This window comes from Oryx dammah, unplaced genomic scaffold (genome assembly GCF_014754425.2).
Source record: "Oryx dammah isolate SB20612 unplaced genomic scaffold, SCBI_Odam_1.1 HiC_scaffold_2, whole genome shotgun sequence".
Taxonomy (NCBI): Eukaryota; Metazoa; Chordata; class Mammalia; order Artiodactyla; family Bovidae; genus Oryx; species Oryx dammah.
In genome coordinates this window covers 171,000,871-171,022,112 of record NW_024070186.1, presented here as the reverse complement: position 1 = coordinate 171,022,112, position 21,242 = coordinate 171,000,871, and the positions used below count along the sequence as shown (strand labels likewise).

Genomic DNA, 21,242 nt, shown 5'->3' with positions numbered 1-21,242 from the left:
TTCCTAATGAGTTCCTCTGGAGAATCCTAATACCAGAATCCTAACCCAGGATCCTTAAATAATATTCCCCTTTGGCTAACTGAATGAGTTTCAATTACCTACAACCAAAAGAATCCTCAAACGTACCCCAATGAAGGGAAAAACACTCTTCCAGTTTTCATATTCTCTGAATCATCAGCATGGGCCTCTGAAATAATGGGTTTGCTAGATTTCTAATTATTTCCTTAGTTGTGCACTAACTAGGCCAGCTCCCAGGAATCACTGCTTTGTAGGCGGAAGGACTAGCTGAAGATGCCTAAAATGCTATATTGGACAGGCGGGGAGTCAACAAATTGGTTTGGGGCTTCAGTTTACTTTTTCTTATTTTCTGTGTCTTCTTTTTTTTCTCTGAAAAGATGTACTCTTCTCCATCTCCCTCCAATGAAACTGCTTGAAATGGCAGTTTTACCTGGGATTAAGCTGCAGGAGGGAGATAAACAGTGTCTCAAAACCAGTTGCTGAAATGACTCATCTTCATCATGCTCACTCAGTTGTGTCCTACTCTTTGTGACCCTATGGACTGTAGCCCGCCAGGCTCCTGTGTCCATGGAATTCTCCAGACAAGGTTACCGGAGTGGGCTGCCATTTCCTCCTCCAGGGGATCTTCCGGACCTAGGGATTGAACCCACTTCTCTTTCAGCTTCCTGGACTGGCAGGAGGATTCTTTACCATTGTGCCAATGACTGGGGTGAAAGTAAAAGGCAGTTGCCTAATTTCCTCATAAGTCACATTTCTGAAGGTAGAAGTGGTTCGGAGAAAATCCAAATGCTTCTCTGAGAAGATTAAGCAAGTGAGATAAAAATGAAAGTGATGGCTTCCTAGGATGGTAGTAATTGGTATTTGAATGGGTGTGATGATTCCCTTTATAGATGGGCAACATGAGATTTGCTAACCGATGGCAAGGTCAAAATTAAGCCTCTGACCTTGAATTCAGTGGCCTCTGAATTACGTCTGTTCCTTCCCCAGCCAGCATCTGTGTTTTGATTTCCATCTGGGGGACTGGGCATGTGATCCAGAACCTGGCCAACCACAATATTCCACCTACACCCCTTACCCTCTCTCCTGCCATAGTAATCATTCAGTTCTGGGCAAATTAGCCAAGTTGGAATCATGAGATTAAAATCAACCCTCAATACTCATTGGAAGGATTGATGCTAAAGCTGAAGGTCCAGTATTTTGCTCGTCTGATGCCAACAGCCAACTCATTGGAAAAGTCCCTGATATCGAGAAAGACTGAAGGCAGGAGACGAGGGCATCAGAGGATAAGATGGCTGGATGGCATCACTAATGCAATGGACATGAACTTGGGCAAACTTCAGGGGATGGTGAGGGAGGCCTAGCCTGCTGCAGTCCATGAGGTTGCAAAGAGTTGGACACAACTGGGCTTCTGAACAATGACACGGGTATTGCTTCTTAGACGTAATGCTACTGCACAGTGCACAGACTATGCCTGCCGTTGTGTGCTCAGTCGCTCAGTCATGTCTGACTCTTTGCAACCCTATCGACTGTAGCCCAGGCTCCTCTGTCCGTGGGGATTCTCCAGGCAAGAATACTGGAGTGGGTTGCCATGTTCTCCTCCAGGGGATCTTCCTAACCCAGGGATTGAACCCAGGTCGCTGACATTGCAGGCGGGCTCTTTACCATCTGGGCCACTGAAGAAGCCCTCACAGGCTAGAGTATAATGTCAACATAATCTTGATATGCACTGGGAAACAAAAAACTCACTTTATTGGTCTGGAGCCCAAACTGCAGTATCTCCAAGGTGTGCCTGTACTTCTAAATCATATTCCAAAACCATCCACTGCCTGCCATCTCATGACTCAGCTGCAGCCCATCATCTGAACAATTTCTAGAGCCACCATGGTTTCACTCGTAACCCCCAACAATCCACTCTTCATGCAGTAACCAAGGTGAAGGCAATTGGGAGCCATAGAAAGAACACGAGCCAGAAAGGGGAAGCCTGTTAGGACAAGGATCTCTACCTTGCCCACAGATCATCTTTAACTATGTCTCAGCTGGGATACTGAAGTTATTTTCTGGGTGTTTGTTCTAAGAGTACTCCAGCGGGATTGTGCAGGGGTTGGCAAAGCCGCCCAGGTCACTCAGGATTAACTTCAGGGAATGACGATTTGTCCTTTGCCTGTGTCTGATGCTGGGAGCCAGCATGAGAAGTCCCGCCCGTGGCAAAGATCATGAGGTTAATGGGTCCGACAGGCAAAGGCGAGTCGGGCCTTGAGGGAACCTCGCTGAATTTTTCTCGAACATCTACCTCCAAAACCAGAGTCTGCCTGCCTTACTGCATTATGCTCTTACCAACTCCTCTGACATTAACAGGGGGCTATTCCTCACCATCTTTCTCTGGAAAAAGTTAACTTAGAGGTCCAATTGACAGTCTCCTGCATATAAAAGGAGTGTTTCAGCTCAAACCCCTCTGATGGCTCTCTAACTTGCCTGACAGTTGGAGACTTTTACAACTTGTGATTGTTTACAGCCCCTCAACCGTGAGAGGCATGAAGCTTAAAGCATCTTAAAGATGCAAAGCCTTTTCTAAAGAGCTAAAAATTATATTGGTGATGGGTTTCACTGTTGAGTCAATGACTGCTGCCAGGCCTCCATATTCTTTATCTTTTAGGCACCTGGAGGATATTAATCAATGTAATTGGGATATAGAAAAAGGAATATAGTAGTGTTGATGTTAGCAACACTAGACTTTTGAGTTAGTGAACTTTCTCTTTGTTATAAATCACTGTACTCCTCTTTCCTTGTTATAAATTGTTGCGTCCTTGCTATGTAAGAATGTAACCTTAATTAGTGCTTTCTGAGAGTGTTACCAGACTTTAGAAAGAACACACTTTTAAGGCAAATAAGTTTTTCTGGTTGACAGACCCTTATCAGAAAAGGGCTGTAAAATGCTAATAGGCCTCCTGGCCAGAAGATGATGTAAATCACCTAATACTTGTGTATACAGCTAGGTATGCAGAGAGAAAGCCTGGTTTCAATAACAGGGCTGCTGACGCTGCATAACTTTGTATTATCCATTGATCTCTATGTACAACCAAAAGTATAAAAAGCTTTCCCAAACAATAAAGGATGGACCAGTCACTGGAAAGACTGGTTTCCCTTGTGTGGTCTTTTCTCCTTCTCTTCTTTTCTGGCTGAATGCCCATCTGGAGTGTGGAGGCTCACCATGTCTACTTACTTGCCCTGGCTTCTAAGACCCACGCGAGAGGGAGCCCAAGGCGGGGCACCCTCCACTATTCAAGCAGGCGCCAGCGGCCTAACGTAGACGGTACAAGTTCCTTGTCTTGGAACTTTATTAGTTTTCCACGTAAACCAAGTTATTCAGCATCTTTTCTTCACTAATTTTCCTACTACATTATTCTTTCCTAATCTTTCTTTATATTTCTAAACAAATAAGTTTTTCGTTGCCAACTCCGTCTCCCCTTTGAATTCCCTAGATCCACCGGGGCTGGACCCCGGCATTCCTTCAATTCTTTTCCTTGATTTAATTGTTGGCCTCGTGGCAGGAGGGATCTCAGTTTCCAGACCAGGGATGGATGTGCCCCCTGCAGTGGAAGCATGGAGTCTTAACCATTAGATTGCCAGGGAAGTCTCGGTTCTTGGATTCTTCAGCAGGTGGGCCAGGGGAACACACTCAGGGCTACAGTTTCCATTCAGTTCAGCCAAAGTGTGTTCAGGGCTTCCTTTGGGCAAGGCCACTGCTGGATGTGGGAGGACTGCAGAATAAACAAGAGAGTGTCCTGGAGTAGAGGGGCTTTGAAGCCCATGGGAGAGGGAGAAATTTATGAGACAAGAGAGAGAACGCATGTAGAAAAAATATTTTAGTCGTCTAAAAGTAAACATGGTGAAAGAAGCTAGACACAGAGGCCACATAGCGTATGGCTCCATTCATATGAAATATAGAGAACACGTAAATCCACAGAGACAGAAAGATTATTCTAGGGGTTGGGGGAGGGGTGGGTGACTGCTGAATGGGTGTGGGTTTCAGGTGACAAAAATGTTTTGGAACTAATTAGAGGCAACGGTTGCAGACATTATGAATATACTAAATACCACTGAATAATACATTTTATTTTTTTAATAATTTATTTTAATTGGAGGCTACTTTACAATATTGTAGTGGTTTTTGCCATACATTGCCATACATTCATGATTCACATGAATCAGCCATGGGTGTACATGTGTTTACCATCCTGGGCCCCCCTCCTCCCTCCCTCCCCATCCCATCCCTCAGGATCATCCCAGTGCATCGGCCCTGAGCATCCTGTCTCATGCATCAAATGAACCTGGACTGGCAATGTATTTCACATATGATAATATACAATTTCAATGCTATTCTCTCAAATCATCCCACCCTCACCTTCTCCCACAGAGTCCAAAAGTCTGTTCTTTACATCTGTGTCTCTTTTGCTGTCTCGCATATAGGGTCACCATCTTTCTAAATTCCATCAGTTCAGTTCAGTTCAGTCACTCAGTCATGTCCGACTCTTTGCGACCCCATGAATTGCAGCACGCCAGGCCTCCCTGTCCATCACCATCTCCTGGAATTCACTCAAACTCACGTCCATCGAGTCGGTGATGCCATCCAGCCATCTCATCCTCTGTTGTCACCTTCTCCTCCTGCCCCCAATCCCTCCCAGCATCACAGTCTTTTCCAATGAGTCAACCCTTCACATGAGGTGGCCAAAGTACTGGAGTTTCAGCTTCAGCATCAGTCCTTCCAATGAACACCCAGGGCTGATCTCCTTTAGAATGGACTGGTTGGATCTCCTTGCAGTTCAAAGGACTCTCAAGAGTCTTCTCCAACACCACAGTTCAAAAGCATCAATTCTTCAGTGCTCAGCTTTCTTCATAGTCTAACTCTTGCATCCATACATGACCCCTGGAAAAACCATAGCCTTGACTAAATGGACCTTAGTTGGCAAAGTAATGTCTCTGCTTTTGAATATGCTATCTAGGCTGGTCATAACTTTTCTTCCAAGGAGTAAGCGTCTTTTAATTTCATGGCTGCAGTCACCATCTGCAGTGATTTTGGAGCCCCAAAAAGATAAAGTCTGACAGTTTCCACTGTTTCCCCATCTATTTCCCATGAAGTAATGGGACCAGATGCTATGATTTTCATTTTCTGAATGTTGAGCTTTAAGCCATGCACTAATATACTGTATTGGTGTTTTTGTTTCTGACTTACTTCACTCTGTATAGCAGGCTCCAGTTTAATCTACCTCATTAGAACTGATTCAAATGCATTCTTTTTAATAGCTGAGTAGTATTCTATTGTGTATATGTACTACAGATTTCTTATCCAATTGTCTGCCGATGGACATCTAGGTTGCTTCCATGTCCTGGCTATTGTAAACAGTGCTTCGATGAACATTGGGGTACAAGTGTCTTTTTCATTTCTGGTTTCCTTGGTGTGTATGCCCAGCAGTGGGATAAACATTTTTAAATGGTTAATTTTCTGGGACTTCTCCAGTGGTCCAGTGGTTAAGACTCTGTGCTGCCAATGCAGGGGTTGCTGGCTCATCCCTGGTTGGGGAACTAAGATTTCACAGGCTGAGTGGCACAGTCAAAAGTGTGCCACATCTTAAATAAATCTTAACTTATTTTACACATTTAATAAATACACTAAATATATAAATTAAATAAATATAAATATATAAATTAAGTAATTTTATATTTAATATTAATTTAATAAACTAAAACATAAAAATAAATAAACTAAAAAATAAAAACACATCTTAAATAAATAAGATGGTTAATTTTCTGAACTACTTTGCTGTATAGCAGAAATCAACACTGTAAATCAACCATACTTCAGTTTTTTAAATGGCTAATTTTATGTGAATTTTATGTCAATTTAAAAAATCAAGAACATAATTCTAGCCCAAAAGATACCAAAGACTTCACAGCAGGGGTGGCTTTGGAACTAGACCATGAAGGATGGGGTGGGTCTTGTCCTGTGGAGACTGGGAGGCAGAAGAAGGTGAAGGAGATTTTCGAGGTCTAGTAAAAGGCTACTGGATCATTAAATTGTCAGCAAATGTTACATCAGCCCTGCTCACAGACGGGAAAGCCAGGCTCAGAAAGAGGAAGTGACTTGTTCAAGGAGGCAAAGGTGGTAAGTAGCAGAGAGCTGGGAATCAAACTTGTATTAGTCTGCTCTTAACCCTGCTAAAGTGTCTCTAGAAGAGGGAAGAGCATAGACTCTCAAATAAATTAGAAAAATTTGGGTGGGAGGAGGATAAAATGAGTGAAAGTGGTCAAAAGTACAAACTTCCACTTAGAAAATAAATAAGTCCTGGGGATGCAATGTACCACATAGTGAACATTGCTAATAGTGCTGGATTGCATACTTGAAAGTTGCCAAGAGCATAAATCACTGCAGATGGTGATCGCAGCCATGAAATTAAAAGACACTTACTCCTTGGAAGTGTCTAGGACCAACCTAGACAGCATATTCAAAAGCAGAGACATTACTTTGCCAACTAAGGTCCATTTAGTCAAGGCTATGGTTTTTCCAGTGGTCATGTATGGATATGAGAGGTGGACTGTGAAGAAAGCTGAGCACCGAAGAATTGATGCTTTTGAACTGTGGTGTTGGAGAAGACTCTTGAGAGTCCCTTAGACTGCAAGGAGATCCAACCAGTCCATTCTGAAGGAGATCAGTCCTGGGTGTTCTTTGGAAGGACTGATGCTGAAGCTGAAACTCCAATACTTTGGCCACCTCTTGCGAAGGGTTGACTCATTGGAAAAGACTCTGATGCTGGGAGGGATGGGGGGCAGGAAGAGAAGGGGATGACGGAGGATGAGATGGCTGGATGGCATCACCGACTCGATGGACATGAGTTTGAGTGAACTCTGGGAGTTGGTGATGGACAGAGAGGCCTGGCGTGCTGTGATTCATGGGTCACAAAGAGTCGGACACGACTGAGCGACTGAACTGAACTGAACTGAAGAGCATATATCTTACAAGTTCTCACTTGTAAGGAAAAAATGTATAACAGTGTGGTGATAGAAGTTAACTAGATTTCTGGTAGTGATCATTTAGCAATCAATATATACAAATATCAACCCACTGTGTTGAACACCTGAAACTCATATATTTCAGGTGTATCACAGTTTTTAAATAAAGACCTTCTATGGTCTTCACAAAAGAATAGTCAGATGTTAGCCCACTAGGATATATACTCATGACAACATTCTTATAACAGTGAAATATTGGCAATGTCAGATGTTCAGCTCTGTAGGGGCTGGTTAAAATTAAGTTATTGAAGAACATTTGATAAGTCGAGGATGCAAACACAGTATAATGCTAAAAAGGAAAGAAATGAAAAAATAAATAGGTATCAGTTGCATTGGAAAAAATATATGGAAAACTTACTAGAAAAACATGCATCACACTGTTGATTTTCTTTGAAAGGTAGTAACGTGTATGAGTTTTTCCTACCTATATATGTATGTGAAAGTGAAGTCAAAGTGTTAGTGGCTCAGCCATGTCCAACTCTGTGGGACCCCATGGACTGTAGCCAGCCAGGCTCCTCTGTCTGTGGAATTCTCCAGGCAACAATACTGGAGTAGGTAGCCATTCCCTTCTCCAGGGGATCTTCCTCACCCAGGGATCAAACCCAGGTGTCCTGCATGGCAGGCAGATTCTTTACCATCTGAGCCACTAAGGAAGCCCATATATGTATGCATATATACACATATATGTGTGTGTATTTGTTTGTTTGTTAAGTTGCTCAGTCGTGTCAGACTCTTTGTGACCCCATGGACTGCAGTACAATAGGCCTCCCTGTCCTTCACCATCTCCAAGAGCTTGCTCAAACTCATGCCCACTGAGCCAGTGATGATAATTTTTCCATGTCTATAAAATGAAAAAAATAATTTGAGGACCTCTCTTCTCAATTTGTTATAAATACCAAGTGAGATATTGCATATAAATCTTAAAGCATGTTATCTGGTATGGGACAAATGCTCAGTAAAATTATTATTATTATGATGTACATGTATTAATTTTGTAACTAGAAATGCAGGCTATTTTTAAAGCCTGCAGAACCTGTTTTTTGTTTGGGTTTTTTTTTTTAGTTTTTTCAAAACATAGGGGACTCCTACATCACAGCCCCTGGGAGTTGTCTCCCTTCGCTCCCTGTCAGCGGTATCCTCCTCCAGGTGTGAAACTGGAGGGAGTGGTGAGTCATGGGCTGTTTCCTCTGCTGCCCTTGAAATATGAGCTGGCCTCCGATCCATGCTGCTCTTCGTGGAAAGTAACCAGCTTCTTTCTCTCTCTTTCTTAACACTGTGTTAGTTTCAGGTGTACAGCAGAGTGATTCATCTATACGTAAACACATATCCATTATTTTCCCATATCGGTTATTGTAGAATATTGAGTAGAGTTCCGTGTGCTATACAGTAGATCTTTGTCAGTTATCTGTTTTACATAGAGCAGTGTGCATATGTCAATCCCAATCTCCCAATTTATCCCTCTACCCAACCTTTCTCCTTTGGTAACTATAAATTTGCTTTTGAAGTCTATGAATCAGTTTCTACTTTATAAACAAGTTCATTTGTATTATTTTTTTTAGATTCCACATATAAGTAATATCATATATTTGTCCTTGATTTACTTCACTTAACTTGATAATGTCTAGGGCCATCCATGTTGCTGCAAATGGCATTATTTCATTCTTTTTATGGCTGAGTAATATTCCATTGTGCATATGTACCACATCTTCTTTATTCATTTATCTGTCGATGGGCATTTAGGTTGCTTTCCTGTCTTGGCTATTGTAAACAGTGCTGCAACGAACACAACAAAGCATGCATCCTTTCAAATTATGTAAGCAGCTTCTTAACACACCAGGTTCAGCCTTCCCCACCCGGCTCCTCTTCCAGAGGCTACCAACCAATCAATAGAGGTTGATGAGATTCAAAAATGTTTTCTTTCTCTCTACTCCCAGCCCTGGCAGCAGGAACAGCATCTCTGCTCACCTCTTGGGGTCCTATTTCAGGCATTCATATCAAGGCTCCCAAGTTAACCTATATGCTAGGTAGAGACTTTTTCCCTTAGAGACAGAAGATGCTGCCTTAGCACCATCCCACACCTCTGGATGGTCCCTATGATTGGGACCTGAGTTCCTTTTCTCCTTCTCTTAAGACTGGTTCTTACTCAAGATCACTCTGCCCTTGGTGCAGACTGGGGAATTGCAGGCATCTTGCCAAACTAATGGTGCTGCATTGTATCCTGCAAAGAAATGTTTCTGACTTTCACAGAAGATCTGTTTCAGGGTCTTGATGATATTGCATAATTACACAAGCAATATGCGAATTAATACTCACTGTAGAAAATTCAAATAATCTAGAACTATGTTAAAAAAAAAGCAAAAAGTTTCTCCAACACCTCTCCTTCAGCCCCACCTCTCTCTCCAGAGGTAACCAACCACTGGGAATAGATATAAATTTTCATTACTAGACACAATGCTGTAATGAAATTCTGTTACAGAGAACTTCATGCATTTGTGCAAATATTTGCATAACACAGATTTCTAAAAGTGAAATACCCAGATCAAAGGACTGGGTATTTAAGCTATTGCTAAATATTGCCAACGTGCCTTTTCAAAAGGTCAAATGAATTTCCAAGTTCGGCCTTTCATGTTGGGGCTGACTTTTTAAGATTTAACAAATAATTGTAGTAGGTGATTGGGGAAAGGTATTTTAAGTTTGCTTTAATCCTGATACTTTTCTTCCTTTCAAGGGGCCTCTACAAAGAGATTAATATTTATAGAATGGGCATGCTCTCTATCTTGAACTTCAACGTAAGACAGAAGAGATACCTGTGTGGTTGACCTGAAGGAAAGCGCAGTGAAAAGCACTGCATAGCCTTGACAAAACTCTACCACCGCCCAAGTAAGAAGCAGGTTGTGGTCCAATCATATATGATTTCAAAGCACAAACTAATGTTTGTTTCATATAATCTGTAGAGTAATATGATAAGTCCCTATTTTTATTTTGATTTTACAGATGAAGTAATTAAGACTGTAAGAAGTTAAGTGACTGCCAAGGTCCCAGTTAGAAAAAGAACAACAACATGAACTCAGATCATTCGACTCTAAAAGCCATGCTCTTAGCCACATACAGACTACTTATCCACCATATTAGATAACCTTAACCTATAACAAGCACTCTTCTCCATCACCAGAAATCCTAATTCAGTAGGTCATGGCATTTAACAAAATGCAACATCACCACTGTTACCAGTATACCTACGGAGTGAGCCACTGCAATAAGACAAGGAAAAATAAGAAATAGAATCAAACAGTATTAATTTGCAGATTCTGTGATTGTCCACACAGAAAATTCAAGAGTATCTATAAACTACTTAAGTTAAAGCTTCTGGCTACAAGATTAACATTCAAAATCAGTAAGATTTCTATACTACAATAAAATTAATTGAAAATTATAATAGCCAATAAAACAAAATATAGGAATGACTTTAACAAACATATGAAGTTTTTGCAGAGAAAATAATAAAACTTTATTGAAGGACATAAAGAGAAGATCCAAATAAATGGGAATACATACCATGACTATGGATGGGAAGACTTGTATCATAAATGTCAATTCTCCCCGGATAGCAAAATAATATTGTGCAGTAGTAATTAAGACAGAGTGGAATTGACATAAGGATGGACAAATAGAAAGCTGTAACAGAAAAAGGAAGTCTAGGAACAGATCTGTATGTATATGGAAATGCGCTACAGGCAGGAGGTTACATTACAAATCTGCGGAGACAGGGGAGACTATTCCCTAGTACTGGGGAAACTTGTCATGTGGAAAAAGTAAAATTAGATAGCTATTTCATGCTATGTATCAATGTGTGTGCACATTAAGTCACTTCGGTCATGTCCCATTGCTTGTGACCCATGGACTGTAAGCAGCCCACCAGACTCCTCTGTCCATGGGATTCTCCAGGAAAGAACACTGGAGTGGATTGCCATGCCCTCCTCTAGGAGATCTTCCCAACCCAGGGATCAAACCTGGGTCTCTTGTGTCTCCTGAATTGACAAGCAGGTTCTTTACCACTAGGGCCACCTGAAAAGCCCCTATATATCAACAGTTCTTGCGAATTTTCTGAAAATTATTGGGAATCCATATAGCTTCTGTTTATACTGTACCTATCAATATTTACTGTATAATAAATTAAACCTGAGAAATTTCAGAAATATTTACTATTTCATTTAAAAATAATTGCTATAAATTCTATAATTTATAGCAATTCTATAATTGCTATACATAACATAAATAACATATTTTCAATGAAAAAACTCTTTTCCAAAAAAATACCATCAGTCAGTGCCATTGTTTTATATTTTTGCAAATCTAATATCTGGCTGGATTTTTATATCTGGGTCTACATTCAGTCTATTATGATATATTCTTTTGGTTGGAGTATAGAAAGAAGATCCAGCCTCACACAGATACATGGTTAGCAAAAAGAGGAGGATTTGAATAGCCTTTTCAGATTATTATTGTGAATTTCTTATTTTTAACTATACCCAAACTCAAGATGGAGTAGATTTTTCAAGGTAAGCCATAATGTTGCAATATGGAGCCTAAAACTTTATCAGTGAACTTTTTATACTGTTTCATTAAAAATCCATTGGGCTAACATTTGAAAAGATCTTTTAACCAAACATGATTTTGTAATATCATATATTGGTCATTTAGAAAATACGGGTTCATTGAGTTAGGCTAATCTTCCAAATGCTGGCATGTTTTATCACAAAAATTACATTAATTTACATTACTACCAATGTCACCAGAAAAGTGTTATATTGGGAAGTTGTCAAATTCATGGTAACAGATGCAAGTTTTCCAAAATCCTAATCATCTACTGAAAGCTCAAGTTGTATCACTGGCAACAGATACTGTCAGTTGTTTTCTTTGAAGTGACAGGCTCTCTTCACTCATTTTTGAGAATCTGACAAACACTCAAGCCTGAAAAAATGACAGTAGAAAACACATTTATTCTTTCAAGTAAAAATTATGTTCTATGAGAAAAAAAGGCTTCTGTGTACTTCCCATTCTGTAATCCAGAATATTTTTTAAATGGGAAATACTAGAATATATATATTTGCTTTTTAAAAAGAAAAAAAAGAAGAAGTCAAAATCCAGTTTTAAGTATTTACTGGGACTTCTCTGGTGGTCCAGTGGCTAAGACTTTGCATTCCCAATGCAGGGGGCCCGGGTTCATTCCCCGGTCAGGGAACTAGATCTCATATGCCACAACTAAGACCCAGCACAGCCAAATAAACAAGGAAATAATATTTTCTAAAAATGTACTGATGGGAGAGGAAATGGAGGAGAAGAGACAGGAATGAAAGCTAAACTTTTCTGCTGTACTTTGATTGAGGTTTTGACTTTGCAAACACATGAATATTTTAAATAACTAATAAAGAAACTAAAAATGAAAAAATAAAAGTAAAAGACGTACACAAGAGTCAAGAGCAGATAAAATTAATAATTCTTATTGCTTCATCAAACATTCTTAAGTATAACTGGTGCCTGTTTTTAACTTACCAGTGCATGATAGTGAAGTATATAATGATTACCAGTAGAACTGGGTGCAGATTTAAGCCCTAACACATCCATAATTAACTTAAATGTAAACAGTCTAAATATATCAACTAAAGGACAAAGCTTGGCAGAGTGGATAGAAAATAACGATCCAATGGTACGAGATCTAAAAGAAAAAGTGAAAGTGATAGTCGCTTAATTGTGTCTGACTCTTTGCGACCCCATGGACTGTAGCCCACCAGGCTCCTCTGTCCACGGAATTTTCCAGGCAAGAATACTAGACTGGGTAGCCATTCCCTTCTCCAGGGGATCTTCCCAAACCAGGGATTGTCTCCTGCATGGCAGGTGGATTCTTTACCGCCTGAACCACCAGGGAAGTCCTATCTATAAGAAACTCACTTCAAATATAATAATATTGGTAGACTGAAAGTACACAGAAAAAGATATACAAACATTAACAAAAGAAGGAGTGGCTATACTAATACCAGATAAAGTAGATTTCAGAACAAAGAACATTGTAAGAGGGACATTATATAAATATAAAAGGATTGCTCCACCAAGAACACACTGCTATCACGTTTATGCACCAATCAGAAGCAGACTGATAGAACTGAAGGAATAAATAGACAAATACACAATTTTTAAAAATTCACAATTATAATTGATTACTTCAACACTCCACTGCCAGAAACTGATAGAACTACTAGACGGAAAATCAGCAAGGATATAAAATAATTGACTAGCACTACTAACTGATTCAACTGATATCTAAGGAACACGTCACCGAACAACTGGAGAACACACATTTCTTTCCACATGCCCAAGGAATCCTTTGAGCAGGCTCTGGGAGTTGGTGTTGGACAGGGAAGCCTGGCGTGCTGCAGTCCACGGGGGTCGCAGAGTTGGACACAACTGAGCGACTGAACTGAACTGAAGGAATGGTAAGACAGAACATATCCTGGTCCCCTAAACAAATATTAAATTTAAAAGAACTAAAATCACACAAATTATGTTCTCTGACCATAATGGAATCAAACCAGGAATCAGTGACAGAATATAACAAAAATCTCCCAAAACTTGGAGACTAAACAACATACATATAAAGTCTTTCAGTCAAAGAAATCTCAAAGGAAAATTTTTTTAAAGAATCAAATGAAAATGAAAATATGACTTACTAAAATAAATGAAATGAAGCTAAAGTACTACTGAGAGGGAAATTTATAATTGTAAATACTCACATTAGAAAAGAAGAAAGATCTCAAATCAATAACCGAAGTTCCCATGTCAAGAAACTAAAATAATAGTAAAATAAACACAGGGAATGCAGAAGGAAGGAAATAATAAAGAAATCAGTGAAACCAAAACTAGCAAAAATAATAGAGAACAACAATGAAGCAAAACTCTAATTCTTATCCCCTAAGATCAACAAAAATGATAAACTTTTAGGAGACTGACAAACATGAGAGAAAACACAAATCACCAATTTCAAATGAAATGGGATAGCTCTACACACTCTGTAGCCATTAAAGAGATAATAAGGGAATACTACAAACAACTTCGTATTTAGAACTTTGACCACTTAGAAGAAGCATAAAATAGTTCAGCACTCCAATACTTTGGCCGCCTGATGCAAAGAGCTGACTCATTGACAAAGACCCTGATGCTGGAAAAGATTGAGGGCAGGAAAAGAAGGGGACGACAGAGGATGAGATGGTTGGTTGGCATCACTGATTCAACGGATATGAGTTTAAGCAAACTGATATCTATATCAGGAGACAGTGAATGACAGGGAAGCCTGGTGTGCTGCAGTCCATGGAGTTGCAAAGAGTCAGATATTATTTAACAACTGAACAACAACATCTTACAAAGCTAAATATGCATTTCCATGTGACTTGAAAATTGTACCCTTGAGAATTTATCTCAGAGAAATGAAAACTAATATTCACACTAAAAAATTATACAAGTGTTCATAGCAGCTTTATTCATAATAGCCCCAAACTGGAAACCATGCAGATTATCCTTCAATAGATGAACCAAACTGTGGTACATCCATCTATGAAATACTACTCAGCCAGCAAAAAGAATGAATGGCTGATACATGCAACAACTTGGATAGATCTCAGGAGAAATATGGTGACTGAAAAAAAGATAAACTCGGATACTTATATACTATATGATTCCACTTATATAACATTCTTGAAATGATAAAATGGAAATAGAAAATGATTAGCAGGTGTCTGGAGAAGGAAATGGCAACCCACTCCAGTGTTCTTGCCTGGAGAATCCCAGGGACAGGGGAGCCTGGTGGGCTGCTGTCTCTGGGGTCGCACAGAGTCGGACACGACTGAAGTGACTTAGCAGCAGCAGCAGCAGCAGCAGGTGTCAGGGATTGAGTGGGGGGAAGTAACTGTTGTCATTAAAGTAATGGAGCAAGGGGTCCCTATGATGGAGCTATTCTGTATCTCAACTATGGTGTAGCTGCACAAATCTATGCATGTGATAAAACGATACAGAACTAAATACGCACACACACAATGCACACAAACCTGGGGAAATCTGAGTAATGTCAATGGGTTGCATCAATGCCAATTTTCTGCTTGTGATACTGAACTACGCAAAATGTTACTGCTGAGGGAAAACAGGTGAGAAGTAGACAGATATCCCTCTAATATTTCTTGTAACTGTATGCAATCTACAATTATCTCAATATACAGTGTTAAAAAAGAAGACAGACCATAGACTTAAGATGTGATGTTTATCATATACAAAAGATCAGGAACCAAATGTAAAGAATGCCCATGAAAATGACAACACAATAGTAAAAAAAAGAAAAAAATGCAAAAGGATATGAATTAAGAATTCACAGAAAAGGAAACTCATATATCCAATAGACAGATGAAAAGATGTTTAACTTCATTGATAATCAGGAAAAGGCAAAAATAAAATAACAAAGCTCATTTCACACTCACCAGATTGGCAAACCTCTAACAGTCTTGATAGTTTATGGGTGTTTGGTATGGATGCAAGGAAATGGCAACTCATACCCTGCTAGGAAGGGTGTAAATTTATACGATCACAGTTGGACAACAATTTGACAATGTTTATTAAAATCGAAAGCATGCATACTGTTTGCTTCATGCTTCTACTTCTAGATAACTACCCAGTATAAACTCTTGCTCCTGAGCTCAGAAAGCTATTTATACCAGAGTGGCCACAATAGCAGTGTTTGGTAATAGCGACAAATAGAAAACATCCTATATGTTATCAATAGGACACTGGTTGAAGAATCTGTGGTATGTTCCTATATTACAAATACTTTGAACAGTTCAAAAAATAAAAGAATTGGTCTACACGTATCAGCATGCATAAGTCCTGAAAACATAATGCTTAGTGGTAAAAACAAGTAATAAATGCACATGTACAGGGTAATACCACATCCTGTGTGTGTATACACATATGAGAAAGTAAAAACTCAAATACGTGGATAAGAGGGACTCAAATTATTTCACAATGAGGTCACTCCTGGAAAGGAAGAGAACTAAAGAAGGATTTTCAGCTGAATCTTTACGTGTTGTTCTTTCGTTTGCTTGCTTTAAAATGGACTTAAGTAAAGATCTTAGCACTGGTCAATCCTGGAAGGTGGATACAAAAGTGTTAGCCTTTTTTCTGTGTTAGCTTTATGCCCGAAATTCAAGCACACACAGAAAGAACCCAAGCATGCTCCGTGATGTTGGGGCACACCCATACTCGGAAGACCCGGCTCCAGGATGAATCAGTCTCACTGCTAAGGCAGTTGCATCATGAGAAGCAGCAGCAGGAGTGGGGTAGGGGCTCAGAGGAGAAGGAGGAGGAGTGGCTTTCCCTGTTTATAGTCCCCTTAAGTAGCACCTCTTTAAGAAAATTTCAGGTGATGTTACTATAAACGCTGTTAAGGCTGCGATGACATATATTCAAGGAGGCTGTGAGAAAGCATAGCTCAGGCTGTCTGTGCTTCAGTGATGAGACAGGAGTAGGTGGTTAAAGAGAATACCTCTTCATCCTCCTGCTGGTTTCCAGGCTGTTCACCCTTCATGTTAGGATCTGGCTACACTTCTGCTGTGGGGGCTTCTCTGGTGGCGCAGTGGTAAAGAACCTGCCTGTGATGCAAGAGACACAGGAGACGCGGGATCGATCCCTGGGTCAGGAAGATCCCCTGGAGAAGGAAACGGCAACCCACTCCAGTATTCTTGCCTGGAAATCCCACGGACAGAGGAGCCTGGCGGGCTACAGTCCACAGGGCCGCAAGAGTCAGACATGACTTGGCGAGTAAACCACGACCACCACATTTCTGCTGTAACAGCTGCTAAATGGATACCTTTTAGGCTATTTCAGAGGTGCTGACTTTCATAACACAGCTGTCCTCACTGTCCTCGGGTTCGGCATCTGCAGATCTAGAAGGCTGGCATAAGGACTTGAGCACACTCAGATGTGGGTAACTGTAGGGGCCCTGGAACAAATCCCCAGGGATGCTAAGGGGCCGTTGCACTCTTGGAAGCACAGGACATCATTCCTATCACTGGAATCAGGATAACATTGTCCCTCTTCCCCACATCAGTGTCTTGTCTTCAGGATTTCTCGTCCTGAGCACTGGTGACATTTGGGACCAAATCGATCTTCACTGGGGAGAAAGGAGCTGTCCTGTGCACTGAAGGAGATTCAGCAGCATCCCTGTTCTCTTCTACTAGATGCCAAACACACCCTCACCATCCCAGTTATGACAGTGAAGAATGTCTCTGTTGGATTTCCTTGGTGATCCAGTAGCTTCCCCGGAGGCTCAGATGGAAAAGAATCTGCCTGCAATGCAGGAGACCTGGGTTCGCTTCCTGGGTCAGGAAGATTCCCTGGAGAAGGAAATGGCAACCCACTCTAGTATTCTTGCCTAAGGAATCCCATAGACAGAGAAACCTGGTGAGCTACAGCCCATGGGGTCTCAAAGAGTCGGACACAACTGAGTGACTAACACATACATACATATGACTGAGAGACTAACACATACATACATATGACTGAGAGACTAACACATACATACATATGACTGAGTGACTAAATATACATACATACATATCAGTAGCTAAGGAGCTTCCCGGGTGGCTCAGCAGTGAAGAACTGCCTGCGATGCAGAAGACACAGGAGATGCCGCAGGTTCGATCCCTGGGTTGGGAAGTTTCCCTGGAGGAGGGCACGGCAACCCACTCCAGTATTCTTGCCTGGAGAATCCCATGGACAGAGGAGCCTGGTGGGCCAAGACTGTGGGGTCACACAGAGTCTGCAGCGACTGAGCACGCACACACCAACTAGCTAAGACTCTGTGCTCCCAATACAGGGGACCTGGGTTCAGTTCCTGGTCAGAGAACTAGATCCCACAGGCTGCAACTAAGATCTGGGGCAGCCAAATAAATTAATTAAACTGATAAATATTTTTTAAAAATGAATGTCTCCAGATGTTGCCAGATGTCCCCTGGGGCACCAAATCACCCCTGGTTGAGAACCATTGCTCCCAAGACTGGTCCGATGCACAGTCACTAGGACGCAGGTTAGTGAGCTTGGTCGTGTGCAGGACGCTCAGACATCTTCTTCACCACGGCAGACAAAACCTGCCTCATTTACTGAAAGGTTCCCCAGTAGTTTCTCTCTCACAGATCCGTTATGCTGCACCTTATATTTAAAAGGAAATACGCTGGCCTTCCAGAACCATTTCCAGTTTTTGAAACTCTCTGCGGTTGCATGTTTACAGGCAAAGCCAGACTCATTTGGGGATGACGCTACATGGTTTAAGAATCTTGTGCTGCCTGGGGACCGGCCTCCGCGTCTGAGTTATCTGACATCTGGCAACAGAAGGGCTGAGCAAGTCCAGAGCACATCACTCCTGACTAATCTTTTAGAATCAATATACTGAGTCACTTAGTACCTGACATTTACTTGTACAGTACCCTCCTTAAAAACGTGATTTATTTATCCATTTTCCAGTTGCTTCTTCTCTTTCCATCTCCCAGTGAATTAAACATCTATGCTCAAGCCCCAGCGACCTTCTCTCAAATGCTCTATCCAGGCTGCATATATACATATGTGGCTACAGTGAGAATCTACTTATTTATTTTGGTTGCGCTGCATGTGGGATCAAATGGGATCCCTTGACCAGGGATCGAACCTGCAGCCCCTGCGCTGCAAGCTGGAGTCTTAACCACTGGACCATTAGGGAAGTCCCTAGGCTGCTTCTACTTCTATCCATGCTGTTTCTTCCTCTGGAAACAGACTCCCTTTCCCCAGTTCCTCTCCCAGGCCATCCAGCCATGTAACCTCATGGCATCTCGGACTTGGGGTTGCCAGGTTTAGCAAACAAAAATACAGGGTGCTCAGGTAATGCTGATTTCAAACAAATAAGCAAAAATTTTAGTATAAGCAATCCTCAATATTGCACAGGACAAACTTATACTTAAAAAAATCATTTATTGTTTATCTGAAATTCAAAGTTAACCAGCATTTTATCTAGTAATCCTACATGGACTTCTCCTGTGAAGCACTTACCACAGGTGGAAATTATATTTTTCTTTGTGTGATTAGCTCCATGAAGGCAATGAACAGGTTTGTTTTATTTGTTATTTATTTATTATTAAATATGTAAATTATTATGTATATAATTTATTAAAATTAAAATATTATTTATTTATTTCTCCCCTGTTTTATTTCGGCTCTGAGCACCAAGCTTTGAGCATAGAGAGCCTGGGATGAACTCTGATAGGTGAATAGATAAGCATGCAAAAGAAGGAGGGAAGAAGAGAGAAAAGAATAGCTAGGTAGGAATGGAACCCATGCAGAGTATGTTCTGTTGTTAATGAACTGCTGTTAGGTCTTGGGAAGCACCATACTTCTTTATACTTCTGAAACTTTGCCTGCTCCCTTCCTCATCTGGTTAATGAACCCAGGGTCTGGGGTCCCTGGACTGGGTCAGAACCTCTGCACTCCCAATAAATCCTGATCTTCCCTCTGATGAAGCATTTACCACGTTATATAATTATCTGCTAATATATCTGTCTCTCTCACCAGCCCATAAATTCCTTGAGGACAGGCATGATGTCTCATTCATCTTGGAAACCATGTAACTAGGCAAAGCTGATAAATATCCAACCAGTGTTCACTGACATGTTGAGATATCAAGCTGACTGCCTAGTCTTAATGTAGCCACGAGTAACAACCCCTGCTTCTACCCTTGGCCACCTTCAGGCTGGTCCTGGCACATCTTCACATCAAAAACAAATTAACAAAAAGAGAATGAGAAACAAAACCAGCAAACCCATCCCTAATAGTAAGTAATGTCCTTTTATTTTTAACTGAAGGTTTTATTGAGAGCTAGCTATTTTGCTCATCCCAGATTTCTAAATGTTCTCTTTATTTGCATCTTTTCTCCTTATATACCCTTTACTCCTCCCTGAATCTTTTATTTCTTCTCCCTTTGTGTGGCCAATACTGGCTCCAGGGTCCCCACATACCTACCCCACCCCATTACCTGTAGTTTGTGGGTTCTTTCGCTTAAGTACGGCTGTTTAGTCCTCTCTGGACTTTTTCAATTTGCATCCCACTCAGAGAATCCTCAACCCACTGAGAGAATTATTCTTGGGAACCAACTTCCTTAGAAGCTAGAGAAGGACAGGGGAATTTTAAATCAGTAATTTAATTATGGCTTCCTGTCACACCAGAAGATGGCACGTTCAATCACAGAATAGGACTGGGGTTAAAGTAGAAAATCACACTGATTCAATGCAGAGAATGTAAGCTTTCCAGAGTCAAGAACAGAACTACTAAGAAATGAGATGTGACGAGAGGGAAACCAGTAGCAGGAAAGGGGACCTGAGAGGAAACTGATGAGATTCTGAAGTCCAGAAGTTCTGATGTTTAGAACAGGCTCTTAAACATCTCTCCTTTACCTAAAAATGACGGTGCCTCCTCTCTTAGGATATTTCCTGCCAGGGCTCTTGGGATTTCTTTTCTGTATGGGGCAATTGAGCCTGATGACACCCTAATAGAGTAGATAGGAGGCCATCAGGTAAAGAACCTGGAGCACTTCCAAGGAATACTTCTGAAAACACACATTCTCATTCTATTATTCCCTTCTACTTCTGGTGTTAGAGGCATATATGTATAATTTTTGTAGCTTCCTGCTGTATTGACCCTTTCATCATTATAAATGTCCCTCTTTGTCTCCAGTAACATTTTTTGTCTTAAAATCTATTTTGTTCATCATTAGTATAAACATTCCTGATCTCTATGCTCACATGGTATATCTTTTTATATCTTTTTATTTTCAACCTATTTGTGCCTTTGAGTCTAAAAGGTGTCTCTTTTAGGCAGCACATAGTTGGATCCTATTCTTCTAAAATCCAGTCTGATAATCTCTGCTTTTTGAATGGAGTGTTTAATCCATTTACACTTAATGTAATTGTTGATATGGTTGTATTTACTCCTGTCATTTTATTTGTTTTCTATATGCCCTATGTCTTTCTTGTTTCTCTGTTCCTCTTTTATTGACCTCTATGTTAAATAGATATTTTATAGTTAACAATTTAATTATTTTG

The 21,242-nt window shown here is 40.6% G+C and overlaps 1 protein-coding gene and 1 non-coding gene across 2 annotated transcripts in view; one reads left to right on the top strand and one right to left on the bottom strand.

Moving 5' to 3' along the window:
* Positions 1 to 21,242, bottom strand: part of BMERB1 (bMERB domain containing 1) — a 147,356-nt gene that overhangs the window by 87,709 nt on the left and 38,405 nt on the right. The gene's annotated exons all lie outside the window — the stretch shown is intronic.
* Positions 12,253 to 12,325, top strand: TRNAG-CCC. The gene has a single exon. It is a non-coding gene; the product is annotated as a tRNA-Gly (tRNA).